The sequence below is a fragment of the Ambystoma mexicanum genome, chromosome 10 (genome assembly GCF_040938575.1).
Source record: "Ambystoma mexicanum isolate Mex_15411 chromosome 10, UKY_AmexF1_1, whole genome shotgun sequence".
NCBI lineage: Eukaryota > Metazoa > Chordata > Amphibia > Caudata > Ambystomatidae > Ambystoma > Ambystoma mexicanum.
In genome coordinates, this window is record NC_090932.1 from 1282513958 (window position 1) to 1282530689 (window position 16732).

Consider the following 16732-nt stretch of genomic DNA (forward strand, 5'->3'; position numbering starts at 1 on the left):
ACAAGATAGCACAAGGGAGGAAATGAGATGAGAGGGCAGAAATAGCAGAACCTTGCACAGCATTTTTACTCCCATGTCTTTCACCACTGGGGTAGGGCAAGGACCCAGCAAGGAAGGCCATAAGAGAGGTGACGAAAGAGCAGCATCTCCAAGACCACACCACCAGTACCTCAGTATTTCACCCATTCAGTTTCAGCCGGTTGGAACACATCACTCTCCCACAGCCTCCAAGCACGTCCTAAGCCGGAGAGCTGTCTACAGAAATGCCAGAACCAGGCGGACCAGGATCTGCGTATCTTCAGCATTAGCATACTAAGTGAAGCCCCGGCAGGCAATGAACATAGACCCCTTAAGCTCTGTTTTCTTCTCCTGTGTCTACCTAGTTTCACCTCCCAGTCTACTATATTTTGTTTAATCACCAGGTCTCCTCTATCCCTCCCTGTCATCTCATTTCTCCTTCTCCTCACTCTCATGCCCGTCATCCCATATCTCCTGAGTTCCATCTAAATACACCCAGGATTTCGACTCCTTTTGTTCTTCCATCACCTGCATTGTACGCTTCGCCAGTGTTCTCCTGATGTTCATTTTATTACCACCTTGGCAACTGGCTCCTCACTCCTGCCCTACTCCTTCTGCCAACCTATTGCAACCTCCTGGATGTTCCCTTCAACCTTTCTTATTGTACTCACTCTTATTTCTTGCGCTTTTCCCCAGCCAGAATTCTGTCCCTTACACTTCTTCTCAACAGCCTATATGCCTCTCTCACCAACTCCTAATGCTCACACCCCAACTGAGCAGCTCACAGCTTTTATGGATAATTTTCACCTCTCCCTTTTGGGATTGTGATTGTGATTAATTTACCACTGGGGCTTGGTAGTTTACAGGCGTGAAAGCTGCAGACCCGCAAGACCACAGCATATTGCAAACTGAGCCTTCATAACGCTCATCTGCCATCTTGGAATTGACATGTGCAGAGCACGCACTGCCAGGTAACCAACCCTTGTGCAGTGCACACCACCAGTCTGGTGTGATGTCTACGCAACTCTGCAGGCTCCTGGACTGGAGTGAACCAATTCTGCAGCCGTAGTAACTCTAACCATCTCCCTCTTCATACCTAGTCAATAAGGTTCCATGATAGTAACATACCAGGCATCCAGACTGTACAAGAAGCTGCATTCTGGGGCAGCTCTTAAAGGGGAAGTTTTTGCAGGGGGCAGCACTCTGTCACAGTGACCTGTCACAGAGCTTGGGTATGATCTCTTGGCCAAGTGGATGCCCCATATACCTCTTCCGAGCTACACATCATGCAACGGGTGGTGGCGTTTGGCCCCAGTGATCACCCCAGAAGCAGGTAGGGGACTTAGTCACACTGGCCAACACTCATTATGAATGGTTCTTCCTGCATTAACTAGGTTCCTTCACAATGTTCTACACTCAGCATTCTAAAAAGATTAGTAATCTACACTCTTCCCCCAACAATAAATTGCAACACCTGAAGACTAACCCAAGAAGAACGGATCGCTTACAAGAAATTGTTTCCTATAAAATAACAGACTTATACATTTTGAAGCAAATAAATCTGTGTGGTTCCTAAACGATAACAGGGTAATAAAATTTGTAGTCATTAAATCTGCATGAGAATCTTCTCATGTAGGCACAACCATAAGGATAATTGTGTGATGAATGCCACTGTAGTGTTTCCACTCTGAGCCTTGTTGGTGTCAATGTGGATGTAAACGGATATTGACATTATTATTTTTATTATTATTATAGTAAATATAATAATAATAATGATAATAATATTGTATTTTATGAGCACACACATATATGCGGGAAGCAACAAAGCACTTTACAAGTCAAAGGGGGAAGTACACAATGAGGGAAGCAAATTGCAAGGGGTCATGACCCTGAACCCTTTACCGCTACCTATATCAGAACCCCTGCACTTCACTGCCCCCAATTATCCTACAGCGCTAACAACAGAGAAGGGGGAGTGAAGAGAATTTGACAGCAAGGGATCTTCAAGAAACGAGAAGAGGACCCAGGAGGGAGCAGATTACCCAGTCTCTGGTTTGGTGAAGAGTGGAGGGGGTGTAGGCTTAGGTGTTAAGGAGGAGCCATTCCTTGAAAAGGTGGTCTTATAGCATTGCTACACTAGACCGTGTTGGTGGTAATGTAGATGGTAGTCCTGCACCCTCTGGTGCACTAGGTGTAAACCTTACAATGTTCACAGATGACTACACATCTTTATAATTGTGCAAGCCATTTTTATTATTTGCATAGCCATTCTTGCAACACATGTATCATACTTGTTTCTTCAAGGCTCAGGCCATAGTGTTGTCATTGTGGTTATCAATGCAAAAACCGATGAGTGTATACAAAGGCACTGACAGGGGTGGACTGGGAACCAAAAGAGGCCCTGGAAATAATGTTCAAGGTGGCCCCATATTACACATTTTTTAGAAAGCCCAACCCTTTTCCTATGAGAAAATGTGCAAATAAAATAGGTTACCACACACAAGAGGGGCAGGGTGCACAGGCCTACTGGGAAATCTCCAGATTTCTGTGTAGGGCAGTCCCCCCCTGCTAATGTTAACCATTACCTTAGCCACTTTTTTCCGATAGGACGGAAACAGTTCACTTTAATGTACACTTGAAAGAAAATCTTGTATGTGTATAATTTAGAGTACCTACTTGGCTACTAATGAAGCAGAGGCGTGGCCCCCAGAACAGACAATTCACACAGGGTACACACACACAAAGGTAGGTGCAATGATTCCTACATCCTGTTTCTTTGCTGCTCGCCACAGCAAATAAGTAGCCCACATTTCAGTATTGACTACTTATTTCTGTGTAATGGTTTGTGAAGAAGAGGGTTGTAACGTTTGTGAGATTTGGGGACAAGGAATGGTGGCTGGACACCCAATCTTTTTGGGACCGGATATGCTCAGGCCATGAAAGCCTTTTGACCTGGGAAGTGGTACAATCTTTATGCAAACTGAGCCTTCTGAGCTGAGATGCCAAATTGAAGGATTTTATACTCTGAACTGCTCTTCTTTTTCTTAATTTTGTTCTGTTTTATTTTTTCTTCTTTTCTCTTGTTTTATACAGTGATGATATATGTAATTTAATACATATTGCTATTTTAATTTTAATTTTGTAATTTTGTGAAAAGTCGAGTTCTTTGACTTAAACACAATAAATACAAAAAGCAAAGTCCCCAAGGTGTTCCCTGTCCCCCCAGATTTTATGTGTCTCCTACGCCCCTGCTTCTAGATTGTACTCCAAGACGGATATCGGGAATAGGTAACCTCCGACCTTCAAAAGCTCCATGGGCTCTCTACTCGGGCCGAAGTCAACTTTAAGATTCTGACCATGACCCACAAAACCTTACATGGTTCAGGCCGACACATCTCAAGAAGCGGTTTGTCCGTACCATGGAGGTTGACCGCTTTTGTCATCACTCTGCCTGTCAATCCAGATCCCCAGGTATCAGAAAACCCCAGTATTTGGGAGATGCATGTGTGCTGGCCCACTTCTACTGGCCCACAGAGAGGTGCAGGGTATCTCAGCAAATATGCCCAGTTGGGTCCATGTCCCCGATGAATTGAGAACATTTATAAAAAAAATATCCATCCGCTAATCTTGTGCTCCGTGCACCTGCTCCCCCACCCCTGTGTCTTTGTGCAATAAGGCAGGCATCAGCATCCCTCCCGGCCTCCGGTGTGTGTTTTCGGAAAGGAGTCCCTGGTGGAGGGATCCTGCTTGGTTTGCTACTGACAAGTTCTGCCCTTAGAACAATGATGGCCCTAAGCGTTCATCGCGGCATCAGTTGCATTCTGGGATTTGTAGTGTTGGGCATTTCAACTAAATAAAATGGACTGAAAACTGAAGTAGCGATATGCCCAACACTGGTATAGTTGTGTGCTAGTTGTGTACTGTACAGTTGTGTGTACTTGTTCTAGGTCTGATCACATTTCATATATATATTTTAATTTGTACGGTGCTGTTTTCACTATGTTTACAATAAAATTAAAACAATATTGGGACCCATTTATAGGATTTTCCCAAAGTGCTCATAATGCGGTCTTTCTTGCGTTTTTGTATTTTGGGGGAAGGGCCACCGGCAGCCAAAGGTTTTTAGGAACCCAACAATTTGTCTATTGCGATTCTCTTTTCTAGTTTCACATCACTTTGTCTCTTGGCGCTATCCTTATGAAGAAGAGGAAAGCAGCATTAACCAGGAAATGCTGAGGGGTAGATCCATGTTAATGAATATGTGAGAAAAACAATTATTATGTTTTCTCAAGAAGACTACTTTTTTAGGTGTTTTCTGCAGAGCTGACCTAGCGCCAAGAAGCATGGCAGCGCTTTACAGGGAACATTAATTCTAGAAGCAGCTCGGACACATGAAATGCTCTACACGGATACGATGTTTATTGGTAAACATAATGTGATGTGGGGCGTGAAACACTCGGGATTTGGCTAGCTGGCACACCGTGCAGCTGTTTTTTTATATATATATTTACAATTTGGCACCTCGGAGATAAAGGTTTTTTTGGGGGCCAAAAATCATAGTCATTCTTTGGCAAAGTGCCAAAACAGGGATCAGCACTCGGGTCAACAAGAGAGCTCAGCGAGCTGGCCGCAAGCTGGCATCGCTAACATGTGCCGTCTGCTAAACCTAGACGCCGTCAAGGCAGGATAGCTCAGCAGGTTAAGTGCTCACCTCAGACATCTGTACCTGCAGGGCGTGGGTTAGACTCCTTGCGCGGCTGATGGTGCATTCATCCTTCCAGTGTCAGTGAAACGTGTATCGCTAAATTGGTTATTAATAGCAGCATATATTACAGTGCTTAAAAGCCAGAGGAACCCCGTGCAAAGCGCTTACATAAAAGCATGCAAGTATTTGCTGTCCTTAATAAGCTACATTCAAGCACGTGAAAGGCACTCACTCATTTAACACTTGTGTTTTCAGCATTGCATACAAAAGTGCATTTTCCCCTCTGCATGGCCAATGGCTTCAAATGACGCCTTCATTTAATTTTAAAAGCGGTTTGACTGCGGAAGCAGCACCCGAACGCGCCTCTGCTCTGTATGTATAGAGATGCAAAAGTCTGCATTTAGAGTCATAAATCTACATGTGTGCACAATTCTACATCACTCTCAGGCATTGCTGTCATGTCTGCTCCCGGGGCATTTGTCTCTCTCATGTCCCGTGGTAGCGGCTAGTTTGTGAAAATCAATCTTCGCGCCGCTCCATACATCATTGCCCAAAAATAGAAGGAGAAGGCGTGTGGAGAGGGCGAGAGGGGAGGGTGGAAGAGGAGGCAAAAATGCAGGTCAATTTCCGCGACCCCCACTTAATCTGTGATACTGGAAAGAGAGCAGCTTGCGAACTGCAGGCAGCGGGTGATGCGAGCTGTGGGTGCCAAGGGGCACACAGTGGGGGTTTTAAGGGAGAATGCTTATTGAGATAAGAATGGCATTCAGATGTGCACGGCCGCTGCTCAAGTCAGCACGTCGCTTGTCATTGGGTCGAGGAATGCGCTGATGGGGTTCTGAAGTCTGCTCCAAAGAGGCCCTGCAGGCCAGGGGCCTACCGGGGGATGTCCCGGTGTCCCGGTGGGGCAGTCCAGCCCTGGGCACCGATATCACACTGGTAAAACTTATGACAGCACTATTTGCCAAAGCCTTAATAATGCGAAGCAAATGTCAGCAAAATGGCTTGACTAATAATAAAAACTATCTTTCACAAGCATTAAGATCTGGTGAACTCTGTGTACACCTGTCTTTGTATAGTGTTAGCGGAACAGTATTGCGCACACCACAATTTACCAGCAGACTCTCTGACACCATCACTTTAGACTCACATGCAAACAAATACAGCAATGATCCTTTGACAATATCTGGTTCCCGTCAGGAACCACTCTTCCAGTCTAGTCTCTGAAGCACTCATTAGGACCTCTGTGTTCATTGAGTTTGTTAAACCCTCTGAGGTCGGTTGTCATGGCATTCTTCCCTCAGAACATATGGTGCACATCAATAACCTTCTTTTTCCTATTGTTTCCATCCAGGACCCTGACAGAAGTACTCATGAGTTTCACAATTTCTGTAGTATCTGAAAACCTTGGCCTTCCCTTGCTGTTGTTAGCACCGAACCTTACCATCACAGTCACCAACCCGGAGAATCTCCTTGCATTCTTTCACCCTACTGCGAGCGTCATATAACTTCTTGTATTTCTTCTTTGCCTCACCCATTCGTCCTTTTACCACATACAGATTGACATTATCCTTGCCCTAGCCCTAGCCCACCAGCCAAGCCAGTAATTGTGTTACTGCCTCATCAATTTGATATTTGTAACTCCAGATAACTTCTCTTATTGCTGCCTTCTATACCCTTCCTATTGTACAGCTAGTGTTATGCATTCACACAAATCATGGTTCCCCTGCTCCACCTGGCCATTATACTCAGGATGGGAAACAGCCCAAAATTGCACCTTTAAACCCATTAAACTGGACTTACTAATTCATCACCCTAGAGGTGGAAGGTGCCCCAACGTTGCTCATCTGAGCGCTTGGTTAACATTTTCTTCTAATAACTCAATTTCTTTATTCAGATTTGCGTGATTTTTCCGTCGCGGAAAAGTCTGTGATGGAAAAGTTTGCATGAGAAATGTGCGAACCACAAAGGTTTGTACATTTCCCATCCGAACACGTATTTAAAACCCCTACAAACCCACACCCCACCCACACCCACAACACCCCCATGACACACCCCCACCCACACCCTTAACACACCCCCACCCACACCCCCAACATACTCACACCCTACTTACCTTTCCTTCACGCTGTGTCCCTGCAGCGCCAGCTCCCTTTCACTTCCGTGATCGGGAACTGGCGCCGCAGGGTCCTTTTCTTTTTTTTCGGGAGCTGCAGGGGTATCCCCCGCAAACCCGCTCACTACAGTGAGCAGGGGCTCCGGAGGACAATCCCCCAGCCCCAAGTCCGACCCCACCGAAACACCTAAACTCAGACCACGAAAAGTCAGAACTTTTCATAGTGTTTGTTTTAGGTATTTTGGTGAGGTCGGACTATCCTATACCATTTATTCACATTGCTCTTTACATTACACCACCTGAGGGCACCTAGGGAACTGGTCAACAAGAAACATCAGGATTTTAATTTTGTTTGATTTTATTAGAAATGTGTATGGTGCCTATACACAGGTGTTTCCAGGTGCCACAAGACAAGATGGGGGAGAGGAGGAACATTGGAAAACATATGACCGAACAACAAAGAACGGTTATATTGGCCTTGTGACAATCAGACCCTGCAAGTGCATGACAAGGTGATAAGTGCAAAGGGTGGGGGTGCGGTAAAGGCAGAAGTGCAGGGTGGGGTGCTCCCCAGGGTGTGGGTGGGCAAGTGCTGGTCGGGACAAGGCGGCAAGTGCCAGAGGAAAAAAGAGGGGGAGAGGAACAGTGCAGTGGACAGGGAGGACTAAGTTGGGATAGTCAGTGAAAGGGAGCCCAAGGACAAGTGCTGCTGCGAGGGATTGGTGGAGGTGGTCTGGCGCCTGTATATCCTGGATTTCCTTTCTACACTAAATATCTAATAGGCTCCAACTCATCAATTCTAAAATTTACCAGCACCCCAGTGGTATGGAGCAGGGCATCAATGGTTGCTTTCCACATGTAGCATACACACACATACAGACACACACTTAATTTATCGTGCACTTCCCGAAAACTGTTGTAATCTTCACTTAAGCTCTTACTTGGCCACCCTTTCTTGACCCACCTTCTTACATTCTTGAGTACTTCATCCAACGCTATGGTCCTCTTACTCTCTAATATGGGATGTGCTGGAAGGTGCACTAATCATGCAACGCTAGCTTGATTTTCTTTCACTTCAACATTCGTCACTGTTAACCTCGACAAACAATCTGCCATGCTATAAGGTTTCCCCAGTAAATAGAGAACCGTAAAATCATACCTTTGTATTGCACACTCACCTACCCTTTATGAATTCTTCTGGTTCCCTGTCTCTTCCTGATGTCCTCCTCCCACCACCTTCTGATGTCTGTCTCTTACACCTCCTGATTTCTTCTTCCTATATCTCATGTCTTCCTCCTACCTTCTGAGGTATCTTTGCTACCACCCCCTGAATTTTCCCTCCAACTACCTCCTGATATCTTCCCCCTGCCACCTCCTCATATCATGCATTTGGAAGGAGAGCTCTAGTCCCTCAAACCAATCTATGATGTCTTTCCCCATCTCATAAAGAGGGACTAAATCCTTGAGGATGTGATGGCTAGGTTTCCCATGGGTGCCACAATTAGAGGTACTCTCTTCCCCACTGGAAGTCCTCAAAGCTTCCCTTTGGTTCACAATTCCCATTTTGCACATTAGCACAGGTCCTGCTGATTGTGCTCCTATAGAGCAACAACAGCTCTGTTTCTGTCTCTCAAGAGAAGCAGCATCTCACTGCTTCCATACCTCTATGGGCAAGAAGCTTGGAACCTGTCTGAAGCCTGTGACCGATGGGACCTCTGGGAGACTATGCTACCTGCTATCTGGGGGGAATGGTGGGAGGTGTCATCACTGTCACCTTCCTCATCCACTTGAATGCCTGCCATTGCTGCCACCAGTGTGAAGAATGTACCCTGTTTAACCTGTATGAGTGTGCCCAATCATAAAGGTTAAACAGGCACCTTTGCCTGTTTTGGTAACCTCCTTTGCCTTTTTTGGTGACATGGTTCAAGGGAAGTGATAACATATAGATCTAGATGTATATGTGATATGTGTAAAGGTTGTTGAACAACGGAACTCCCTGGAGCATCCACCTGTGAGGAATGTTAGGGACTTTGTCTTCTGCAAGGTAGGTATAATTCCAGAGAGTGATAGTTAATGAGATCTTGAGTGGTCTGGATGCTTTAGGGGTGTGAATGTGAAACAGTAGCAACCCAAACAGCGAATTATAGCAGACCAAAATAATTGACTGTCCCATCAAGGATCCATCAAAATAAATATACTTTAATTAAACACACCATATGCAATAATAACTAAATAGAAAGCAAAACAAAAACTCACCCCTATAGAAAGAACAGAGAATATGCAAGATAGCAAGATGCTGCACTCTGGTGGGTTAATGAGACAGGGGCATAAAAGGGGATAGCAATCACAATGCTCAAAGTTGATATGTTCTTTAGTTGCAAAAGGGATTACTGTGACCTAGCTAGTCTCTACGACCCAAAATTGACCCAGAGGGGCAGTTATCAGGCACTAATACCTTTGCAGGGACTTGGCGGTTGACAATAGTGAACCAGGCTGCTTGGCACTGTTCAGTGGTGCATTTGCAGTAGTCCAGAGGCAAGCAGATGCTAAGGCAAGGTCGAATTGAAGAAGGCTGTGGTTTAAGATGGTCTCAAGTGATGCAAATTGCGGAGGTCAGCTGTTTCGATTCGGCGCTCCAAGTTCGGCGCCAGTCAAGCTAATGCAACATTGGCACAGCAAGAGGAGCCTAAGAACATCCAGACTCCCACTTGTGCAAGAAAACCTGCACTGACTGTAAGTGGATCAAGACCCACTTCCAAGATGGCTGCCACAAAGCCTCTACACCCTGCTTGCATACAAACAGCAGCAGACGCACTCGGCTGCATCCAACAACCGGATTGAGCAATGTCCTCAGAAAATGGTGCTGCTCAACTGAGCCGGGGGGCACAGCTGGGCCCAGCTCTAAGGCCTCAGGTAATGTGCTCAGCGAATTGTGTTGCTCACCTGAGCCTGGAGGCGAAACCAGACCAAGCTCTAGGGCCTGGGTCTAAGGCAACAGCCCCTGTCTTTCTCAAGACTCACTTCCAAGATGGCTGCCGCAGAGCCTCTGCACCCTGCCTGTATACAAACAGCAGCAGAAGCACTCAGCTGCATCCAGCGAACCGATTGGGTAATGTCCTGAGCAAATTGTGTTGCGCAACTGAGCCGGGAGGTGAAGGCCCAACTCTAAGGTCTGGGTCTAAGACTGCAGTCCCTATCTTTCCCTGTCTGTCTATGGCTTCTGCTCTGTCCGTGGATTCCACAGCACACCACCCAATGAAGAAAGTGTCAAGCCCTACGCTACCTCCAAGGAGTCACTTACCTATACTTCAGCCTAACATGCTACCCTGCTCGGGTAAGAAGCGCTCTAGCTCCTTGTGTTCAATTCCCATAAATCCCTCTCGCAGTCCCCACCCAGGTGCCCGATGAATGCTGCACTGCCTGGCTTCTTCATGCATTGCCCTCCCGCTGTGCTCGCTGATGCTGCCGACACCTCACACCCGCATCCATCAAATTTCCGACCTGCCTTGTACATTGTTGCATCGGCACCCTCATCATCCTAGCCATCCATTGAGGCTTTCACCTCAGACAGCCCTTTGTCTAATGTGACTCCTCCCGTGTGGGGAAATCGCCTGCCGGATCTTGCGACGTATGCTAGTTTGAACACTCATAATGGGCAAAATATGCTCTACTTGCCTTTTGCCATCTCTTGTGAGCCCTCACACGAACCATTCCGAAACACAACGATCGTCCAGAAATTGTGCCGCACCAGACAACTGCCCCGAGTAAGGCGCGTGCTTGCCCCCGCTCACAGCCTGTATGGGCGTGTCTGCAGTATAAGGCCTTAGGTTCTATGGCATGCTATACCAATGCTACTCCCACTGTATAGCCAAAGTCTCCTGCACTCTCCTATGGGTCGATTTCACCCCCTCGCACCACCTCTGTATTAGGTGCCGTACAGTTCTGTTGCGAAGTTCCCTCCAATATGTATTATTTGCATCCCACGCCCGAAGCTCTTCCACTCACACCGCCACATTAATATGTGCTGAAATGATGTTCCTTCTAACGCGCATGATCTGCCTGCTGGTGGATCTCATTTCCAGGTTTTTCCTGCACGCACTGCCTCTGCATTAGACGCTACAAATTCTGCTGTGATGTTCCCCCTAATGTGCATGATTTGCCTGTTTTCACATCTCATATCCAAACATTTATGTCCATGCTACCAGATAATGCTATCGTACTGCTGCTAAACCTGCTGGTTTAAGCTCACTACTAAGTTAATAGCACTTTCACGTCTGACCACTCTTACTAACTATTTGGCCTACGTAACGCCTATTACTCTGCTCGTTCCGATATCATCTCTAACTTGCTGCTACTTGCGCGCCACCGAGTATTGTCTGGTATTGTCTGATGCAGCCCCTTCCCTTCCTGATACCTCGCAAAGAGACCGTACCTACGCCCTCCCTCAGTACTTGCAATCCTAGTTACTGAGTCTCCTTGCTGCTCTCCACCCCTCTTCAACCTCCAATCTATACAACCCTACTTACCCGTTTTCGTTTGACCAACTACTCTGCCTCCTTGTAGCTGGCACTCCAGCATTGTGCACTGCCACCTGTTTGTCTCTCATGCATGTGCTCTACTTTTTGTGGTGCCCATGTATCCCACTATTTTGACCCAGCAGCTTGCTGTGTTATTCTAACTTATGTCTTTGACACTGTTCTAACTGAGCATTTACGATCTAGTCTAACATGTATCTGTATAACTGATGTAGGCCCCTACACCGTGAGGCGTGGCCTGGCCAGTTTGTACATTTACTCAAATCTTGTCTCATGTATTTGTACACCTGATGTAGCCCCCCGCACAATGAGGCTTGGCTTTGCCAGTTTGTGCATCTACCCTAATTTGTCTCATGTATTTGTGTACCTGATGTAGCCCCATGCACTATGAAGTGTGGCTTCATCAGATTATGCGACCAGGATGTTATCCTGCTTTTTAAAGAAATAATACTTTTCTGCACTTACTCTAGCTAGCACCCTGATAGCTGAGGGTATGGTGTGCTGCTTTAAATGCAAAAATAAAATTAAATAATGAATACAAATAAGATGCACAAGCGAGACAGTTCGATGGGGTCAGTCCAATTGTCTACTAGAGTGGCAATGAAGAGATGGGTAGTTCAACAACAATTCGAGAACATGTCCTCATGTCAATTTGACGTCACTTTCTTTCCAGCCATGTTGAAACCATGCTGTAAACTTGAATGTACTTGTGCCTGCCATAAAAGTATGGATAGTTGTATTGGTGGGGTCATCAGATCAATTTATGTGTACACCATGAATGTCAGGACCTTTCCCAGTTATAGTGCACTTGGTTGAAGTTATCAGGCAGGTTTTCCAATCCCCATATATCCAACAAGCACTTAGCAAGGGTATGATAAATTGTGAATTCTTTTATGAATTAGTGGTAATTCTGAATAAACCATCAAGGTTTTGCACAACACCAAAACATTAGGCATTTACCTTGACTCCGCAATATCTCTTACCAGACAAACCAGCGCAGTCAGCTCAGCATCTGCCTACATGTGTAAACTTATCACCGCCTGCCGCCCCTTCCTTTCTACTGCTAACTGCACCATCCTCGCTAGAACACTTGTTATGTCCAAAATCGACGACTGCAATGCCCTATATCTAGGGACAAGCCAACGTAACCTAAATAAACTTCAGGTCACGCAGAACAATGCCATCAGGGCAGCTCTAAACATTCCTAGGCACAACCATATCTCTGACATCAGACGCAATCTACGCTGGCTCTCAGTAACACAAAGAATTTCCCGGAAAGCGCTCGTGCTCACACACACATGTCTGGCCAATCAGGCTCCTACCTACTTGGCTAACCGATTCACACCCTGTACATCCGCCCGACCTCAGAGATCCGCACAAGCCAACTGCCTCACCCTGCCCAGGTTTAAACTGCAGAAAGCATGCAGGACTAGCTTTCCGGTCCTAGCCACTAAACTGTGGAACACACTACCCAATCATCTTATATCGGAATGCACTTTCCACTCCTTCAAGGGCAAAACCAAACTGTGGCTATCTGCCTCTGACACTTCCTCCACTCTCTGAATCTTCTCTACTGCCACCGTTCAGCTCACACCCTCGTGTACATACAACTAGACTTCTGTACTATTACAGCTACTCTCTTCACCCTCACTTTGCATACTTTGTTCTGTACATATTTGCTGCTTCTTCTATTTTTTCTATTACATTATTTGTACTATTATTGCTATTTATTTGTCACTGTTCATTCTCACTGTATTCTTTGTTTTGTACATATGTGCTGCTGTTATTATCTGACTTTCCTTTACTGTAATTTGCAATATGTGCTATTGTAACCATAAAATGAGTGCCCATATGTCTTTGGGACAGGCGCGCTATACAAATAAAGAAATACAAATACAAATAAGTCATTAAGGAGTCAGACTGGATCCACCGAAATTGTGTTAAAACATATGATGGCCTGTTATTTTCAACCCCGTTCCAATATGTTATATGATAAAATTTGTTTCAGTGAGGAATGATCATGTTGGAAAATGTTTTATGTGGTTTCTATCACATTGCCTGAATGTACTGAGCCCCACCAGACCCTCAAAGGCGTGAAACACTCAACTAATCTTACAACAGCTAAGCATTCCTCGCTCATGGGGGAAGTGGGGAATTGGAGAAAATAATAAAGAACAGGCACTACTTCCAGACCTCTGGACCCTCAGGATGATCTGCAGCAGAGGAGGGAAACATAAGTTAACATAAACATCTATACATCTCCAATATTACATTCCCCAAATTAACTGTGTTGCCACAACTGCTAGTACATGTTGATCCTCTGCTACTTGCTTGGAGGATGTAAAGCCCCTTGGTGATGGTGAACTCCTACAGTGTAGTTGCTCACTAAGAAGAGACTTGAGCACAAGGGACCAGGATTCTACAGTTAGGTTCAAACCTCCACCACGTTTAACTAATTGAAGTCTTTTTCACCAAGAGGGTTCATGTCGCCCTGTTTGCCTGTTTAGCCTTTCAGATTGGTGCTGTTTCTCATGACAAATACCAACAGTGTATGTTCCAAATGATGCTGGAGTCACAAGCTGAAACTGTCTCTAAATCCTTTTTGTTTCCGCGCTCCTGTCTCCACGGTTAGGCAAAAAGTTGCTGCGCCAACCAGTTAACTGTCTGACTTGTCAAACTGATTCTCCATTTAAACCATCAACACTAATTGAGTGAATATTTTGCTCCTTTCAAGAGAGTTCTGTTAAAATGGAAGGATAACGTATGCCAAGAAAACTCCCGTTTTAAATTCTAAGATTTATAAAACATTCATACTTTGCAAATGCCACAACAGCTGTTGCCTTCCTTTCTCTCGTAACACGAGAAAGGGAGAAAATGGAAAAACCAAGTGGCCGGCAATGACAACCTAAATTCTGTGCAGCCGTTGCTTTAGAAGCTCAGCGCACATCAAAAGGAGAAAACAGCTGATCGCAGATGTTGATCAGAACTGCTTCCTACTTCGTGACCGCAGGAGGCAAAAGCAAACAATTAAATAGCTGAATCTTACTCCGCGATAACTGAAAATGTCCGTGCAGCATGAAGGGGAGTTACTGAGCTGCGCGAGCAGGTCTTAAACATAAAACTCTCGAACTCCTGCTTGCGCACGGCACACTCAAGAAAAACAATATGTTTGCCAGCTAACGAAAGATTAAACACGTCCTTACTGTTCTTTTCTCTTTTTAGAAAAAAAGGAATTATCGGTCAAGTACTGAAAGCTAACGGCACCAAGTAAAGTTCACGGTTCACAGACAAATCACGTAGTAAATCAGAAAAACGAAAGATTTGTCACTTATTTCATGAAACCACTGGTAGTAGGTTCTCAGCTCACTGTCCTTTCAGCAAAACTGTTCTTTGCAGCAATCTTCCTCCTGACTCTTTTTCTCCTGACTGTGTAACCAAAGAAATAGGCCCAATTTGGGAGGCACCAAAATTCCTGTCCAGCTCAGCTGAAGTCTAACAATGAAAGGCAGTTGAGAACTCTTACCTCCAGAACAAAAGGAGTTATCAACCAATCAGATCCCTAACCTGACCCTCCATCTTGGCTTGGGCACCTGTCAATGCTCTTGATTCTAAGTTAAGGCATAACTTTCAAAAAATAATAACACACCTAAAAAGGATTGTCAAAACTCTAAACTTCACATTAATTAGGATAACCAAGCTGTAGCAACCCTGACAGTACCCCCTCCTCAAATCCCTGTCTCAGGAGCTAATTTGCAAAGAAATTTCTTATGAAACTTAGCAATTAACATTGGGGTGTGAACATCACTGATCTTTGCCCAAGTGCGCTCCTCCGGTCCACACCCAGACCTATCTATAAGATACTGTAACTTTCCCCTTATCCTCATAGAATCAAAAATGGATTTTACTTCAAACTCTTCCAATCCTCCCTCTACCAGGGCAGGGACAGGCGAAACTCTCAATCTAGTCCCCCTCTCCACCTCAAAAGGACCTACATATCTTTGGCTAAACTTATTTCTCCCTTTAATTCTCAAATGTTTTGTTGACAACCAAACCAACTCTCCCACCTTATATTGGGGACTTAACCATCTTTTTGCATCCGCATACCTTTTGTACTTAACCTTACTTTCCATCAAAGCCTCTTTAGCTCTCTCTAGATTCTTTTTCATAGCTTGCAAGCAAATTCCAACCTGCAGATTCTTCTCTTCCCTCTCTACATTATCAATAAGGAAACAAGGATTAAAACCCCTTCCCAACTAGAAAGGAGTCATAGACGTGGGATCTTTTTCACAATTATTGTATGCAAATTCTGCTAGCCAAATTAAATCTACCAACTCTGAATCCTCATTCAAATAACACCTCAGATATTTCCCCAGCTCTTGATTAACTCTCTCCACTTGTCCATTCATCTCAGGATGATAACCCAAAGTTAAACTAAACTCCATTCCCAACCCATGCAACCTAACCACCCCTTGAAGAATGTTCCGAGCCAGACTTTCCGCAGTAACATCTCTCTTTATAGTAATAAAATGTCCTTCTTTAGATAAAAGATCAACTACCATCAAAAGAGAGGAGCAACCTTGATTCCTTGGAAAATCTGAGATGAAATCCAAAGCCACTGTATTCCAGGGACAAGGAGGAATTGGAAGAGGCTCTAACAAACCCATGGGCTTCCCCTTCAGATGCTTAGCTTGAGCACAAACAGAACATGTTTTCACAAAATTCAATTTATCCTGAGAAATTCTTTCCCACCAAAACTCCCTTCTCACAAATTCCAAAGTCTTTTTGAAATCAGGATGCCCCAATAACTTAGACTCATGGCAATCTTTTAGCACATGCTCTCTATTAGCGCCATGGCTGCTTCCAAAATCGCGTCCGAGTCCGGGTTCTGTGAATGAGGAATTACCGGGTCATTCCAACCTTGGAAGACCCAGTAATTCCTCATTCACAAAACCAATCCCCATTCCCATTGAGCCCCCATAGGGACCAACCCCAAGTCCCTTACAAATATTTCAAAAAAAGGTAGCAGGCGCTCCTCTCTAGAAGGAACATGGCATGATAACCTGTTCTGAGATGAGAGTTTGCAGCACATGCTTTTTGCTCACTGTACCATTCACAGATGGGAAATATCCATTTTCATATCAGTCTTTGTCCAGCCCACATGGGCAATCCAGCACTCATCTCAGAACAGGTTATCATGCCATGTTCCTTCTGGAGAGGAGCGCCTGCTACCTTTTTTTGAAATATTTGTAAGGAACTTGGGGTTGGTCACCCTGAGTGACCTGGGGGCAACCAGACGTGGACTCCCTGCTCACTGTGCTCAGAGAGGCGCAGCTTCACCTCACTGATGAGGCCCAACAA